Consider the following 5,409-nt stretch of genomic DNA (forward strand, 5'->3'; position numbering starts at 1 on the left):
TCACAGCATACGAGAGTCGAGTGAAAATATTTTTATAAGAAAAGAACAACCGAGAGAACGGAATCATTTTTTTAGCTGCAGCATTACTCACATTTTTTGGGCGTTCGAAGAGTTCTAGCCGAAAAAAAGAATAATGCTATTTGCTCCTCACACACTGACCCAAGTTGACCCGAGATTACTACACGTAATTGCAACGGTTACGGTGCAAAGCGAAAAACAACAAAATTTGCTCCACATTTCCTCGTAAACTCATTCCGTCGCATTGCTCGGGTATTACGCTCATCGGCAACAATGTGCGAAAGCCCTTTAGGCAGATTAATATCGCCTCGTTAAACTTCAGATCACGTGCGTCGATAAAGACGTCCCTGCGGCTAGCCACGAACGTGCTCGGTTGTTTGTATTTGTCTTGTTCTTCATCAGCGAGCAGGGAACTCGCCGTCCAGTTCTATATACGGTACAAGAAAGCGAAATAGAAAGTATGCGGCAAGGGCATTGGGAAAGGGTTTTCAAGCACTGCTCGGGGTTCGTTCTACGTTCCACACGAGCAATATGCGCCCCGCCCCCCCTCCATTTGGGTTTCCCCGAACACTTTTCTGTAGATGCGACGATCATCAAAATAGCAGTTTAACGACGACGAAACAATCAAGCCCCCGGTATTCGATAAAAAAGAGAAGGCGTGGAACAAGCAAAAGAAAAGGAAAGGGAGAGAGGCGCGCAGTGAAGGTACGCCGCCCGGCACAGATTCGTTCCTGCTATGCCAGTCGACCGGTATAGGGCCCTTCGAACACAGGCACGTCTCCAGGAAGTGGGCCGTACACAAGAAAACAAGACGGCAGGCTGCTTCCGCCGTGGAACGCGCCGCGTCTATGGAGCTCCGCTCGCTCGATTTAGTAACCGCTCTTATAAGGCCGGCATTGCCAATGCCGGAACTCTGTACGTACACATACGCACGCACACACGTATATATTCGTACGCGAACTCTCACCCACACAAGGGCGGACTCGACGCGTGCCTACGCGTACGCTTAGTCGTATAAACTTGACTGACGTTTGTCGTGAAGGCTGCAGCTCGCGTGCTGAAGTGTGGCCGGGCGAGACTTCGCGAGACAAGGGAGGGAGTGACCCGCTGCTCTGGCGTTTTGAGGCCTCGGTACAGGCGGGAACACCCTAACTGATTCGACTAAAGCGCCGTCTTCTATAAGGGCTTGCAAGGGCTCTACGGCGGCGGCGGCGTCAGCTTCGCCACGCTGCCGTGATGTGGGTCAAAGCCCCCGTTTCTTTCTGGAGCCGTAATGGGTTCCGCCGTCGACTGCGAGTGAAGGAGTGACGTATAGTATGCGTTCCTATCCTGTCACTGCTTTAGGAGGACGGCCAGCAGTGGAGTACTGAAAATAACGACGGCTGACTGCCCAAATCGGACTTGGCGACCTCCGGAAGAGGATGACCGGGTCGTCGTGCGGTAGGTTGGGGTCAACAGGAAAGGCCGGGTGGAGGCGGTAGACGACGAGGACGTAGGGGGGTGAAGCTCGTTATAGGAGAGCCTTTCGTGCCTCTCATGTCCTGAGGGCTGACGCTGTCGAAGAAGGAACGTGGAAGGCCTGTCCACTTTCTATGCATAGACGTGTTGCGTCGGTATGCATTTGGGGGGCTGCTAAATGCGCGTTCTGTCAACGGGGACCACCAGACAATTTTAAGCGCATGTGACGATGAGGCTCTTTTCTTTTTTTCGATGCTGCATCCACAGTGCTCCCTAAATATATGCCTGTCGTTGCGCAATCAAATTTTCAAAGAAGCTCGATTCAGTCACGCGCGCTATCGCTTTTCCTGGCCTCTGTAGAGATCGACGCTTCACACCTCGCGAGAGGTTTTCGTTAGAAGCTTCAGTCCTCTGGAGTTAAAAATAGGAAAACTTCACCATTGCCGCCTTTTTTTGTGATGCGTTTTGCGCCCTGCTTAAATTGCTAGAGAAAATCTACAGCTTCTTTAAAAAGAGTCACTTGATTGCCCTAGCTGTGCGAGGCGAGGAAGATTTGTCGGACTTCCGATACTTTTACGGAGCTTTGATCTCAGCGTCTCTCGTTCGCGTCAACTTATATCTCACCTGTGTACGAGAACCGCACTTATTCCGTATAATGTGACAGATCTCTTTATTTCCAACACGCCCTGAAACTCGAAACACCAGGAATTTTTAATCAAGCCTTTGAAAACACGACGTAAACACTAACTGCGATGGAAGGGCCGGGACCATCATCTCTGGGGAATTATCTAATATATTCTTATTTCCTAAGCAGTGAAGTAAAAACGCATCACTGCGCACTGGCGCTTGAAAAGAGAAACTTCAATGGCAGTTGTGTGGAGTCAACTTTGCGGAACCCCGAGTAGTTGTGGAATTCCAACAAAGCCGCAATAGCACCAAACGTCCACAGTCGACATCATAATTTTACGGGACGCATATGATCGGAATTGAATCCTGGAGTCTAGGTAATCACCTGTAATTCATGCCATCAGATGGAGCACGCAAGTACCCTCATACTTATTGCCATTTTATGCGTTGGGAATGCGTAACTGTGCAGAAATAATTAATTTTCCTTCCGCTCGCATCCCGTAAACTTTTGCTGCTAACTGTGCCCCATAGAGAATTCAATAAGCACGTTGTGCAAGTGTCGGGTTTCGCACGCACACCGATAGTGAAGGAGTCAAACTACGAAGTGCCCCTGAGCACTTTGGCGTCCTCGTACTCTCTTATATCATTACTTATATCTCCCACTAACGTTTAACGCAACTAAACTGCACGCGTGGGAAGGTTTGGAAGGTTATCGAATCGTTACACTAAGCGTAGACAGCTGGGCTAGTTGGTTCACAGTCGCATTATGATACATCGTTCTGGCGCACGAAAAACACGGACGAAGGAAGAACAGACACACAATCGCCGGACATCAACTGAAGTTTATTCACAGAAACCAGTCCTATATGTACAGATGTGACCACCAGGTAGCTGATATCAAAAGCACAAAATCGGGAAAACCAAAAGGCAATCAACCAGAGCCACAGGTTCCATATCGCACACGTGCCTTCATGCAAATCGCCCACAATTTCTGTGCCTAGCTGACACGATCAACACCGTTAGCCTTCAGATAATCGAGTTCCTTTCTTCTAAGCACAATAGAGGGAGTACTGACGCAGTTATCTTTATCATTGGCAATACAGAGGGCTTCAAAAATTTCCCGGCTTTTCTGAGTCCTGAACTTTCTTAACACACTTGTTTTTTCCAAAAACGCCTTGCATGCTGGCTTATACGAACAACGGCGAATGTGGTCAGCTAAATGACCTCCGCCACTAATCGAAGTTACTGTCCTGCGATGCTCTAGCAAGCGTTCGTTGATACAGCGCCCGGTTTGTCCAATGTAGCGTTTGCCACAGGCGAGAGGGATGTTGTACACCACGCCAACCTTGCAGTCGACGAGGGCTTTGGTGTGCCTAATTTTGCAGGCAGACCTCTTTTTGGGTTCGTTTACTATGCGGCACAGGCGTCCCAGCTTCTCCGGAGCTGAAAAAACTACACGGACGCCGCACTTGTCCCCGACCTTCTTGAGGCGGTGCGAGACCTTGTGCCAGTAAGGCACAACGACAGGTCGCTGTTGCGGGCGTGTGTTATCCACCTGCCTGTGCCGTCCACCAGATTTTACTTCGCTAATCTGGCTTTCGACCACTGAGGCCACGATTTCTCTCTGGAAACCTGCCTTCTCCAGACGCCTTAGTTGGGCATGGACGCTCTCCCGGACTCGATGCTCACACGACTTGGCTAGAGCAGAGCGGATGCAGTTTTTTGCAATAGCTCTCTTCACGAGCTTAGAATGAGCCGATTTGTAGTTAATAATTTGTTTTCTCGACCGTGGCTTGTACTGCCAGCACACGCGCGTTTCCTCAAAAATAAAGCACACATCTAGATACTGGATGTGCCCTTCCTGCGGCAGTTCGTGCGTGAACTTCATGCCAAAGGCGTTGCAAACAAAAATGTCAATAATGTCGTCCACGACAATACCCCTATCCCGAGCCTCAGTCGCGTTCATTACTACAAGGTAGTCGTCTACGTATCTAAAAACTTTCAGCACGCTGGCGTTGTAAAGGGACGCCTGAATGCGCTTGTCAAGGGTGGATAAAAATATATCGCTTAAAAGCGGTGCTAGGCAAGAGCCTATGCACACTCCTTCTTTTTGGATGAGGCAACGATCATTGAAGGTGACAATGGTGGATGAAAGATAAAATCTTAAAAGCTCTAGAAAATTGTCGGTAGATAACCCTGTCATATTCTAAAAAGCCACAGGCCCGGCGTCTTCAATGAAAGTTCTGACCGCGCAAAACAGCTCGGGGTGAGGTATTGAGTAGAATAAATCTTCAACATCAATTGAAAAGGCAAATCTCTTTGGGCATGAAGCTTCTACGCCAGAAAAATATGCAATGACTTGATTGGAATTTTTTACCAGAAATGGGTCGTCTAAAGAAATGGCACTAAGGTGCTTCTGCAGGAACCTTGACAAGGAGCCCTGCCAGGATCCCTTTTCCGTAACGATAGCGCGGAAAGGCGCAGATTCTTTGTGGGTTTTTACCGTGAAGAAAACACTAAGGGAGTTTACATCAGAAGCGGAGATACTCTTTCTTAATCTTTCCAAGTTCATTTCTTCACATAAAGCGATGGCCTTTTTCTTCACCTTGGCTGAAGACACCTTCCTATCAGCAAAGTTTTTGGTCAAGGCCTCGTTTGCCTTCTGACGGTACGTAGAATTTGGCATCACCACGAAGCCTCCCTCTTTGTCCGACACTAACAGGGCAAGATCATTGCTCTTCAGAAAGTTGACAGTTGATCTAACTGGTATTTTGGGGGCAAAAGGTGCACCACTATACCTCAAACACTCTACACCTTCAGCAATACAGCGGTCCTGTTCATCTGAGCTTGCTGCCGCCGCCACGTTCCTGACCATGGACAGTAAATGTACAGGTTCTTCTTTTGGTTCAACACAGAACTTAGGACCACGAGATAGTGCAGCTTCAACCCTTTCGGGCAAATTACACTCACCAATACAGGTAACTTGGTTCGTTGCCAGTTGCTGGTGCACTGGCGCTTTCTTTAACGCACATAGGTTTGCAAGACACATGTTCCACAGGAACGCGGTGGTTTTTGCAGCTTCACGAGTGAACGTCCGGAAAAGGTGTTCACCACTCTGTCCAGGCACTAGAGAAGCTGAGAAGGCGTGCAGGTAGTTTTGCAGATGCCGAATCTGTCTCCACAGCTCGGAGCGCAAGATCTTCATCATTCTCCTGGCATGACGCGCAGACGGGAAGCACGGCGAAAACAAGGCATGAACACCCGGCAGGACAAGGCGATGGTCGAGTGCAAACGTGAGTTCCCTTG

Source organism: Amblyomma americanum, chromosome 6 (assembly GCF_052857255.1).
Source record: "Amblyomma americanum isolate KBUSLIRL-KWMA chromosome 6, ASM5285725v1, whole genome shotgun sequence".
NCBI classification, from domain to species: domain Eukaryota; kingdom Metazoa; phylum Arthropoda; class Arachnida; order Ixodida; family Ixodidae; genus Amblyomma; species Amblyomma americanum.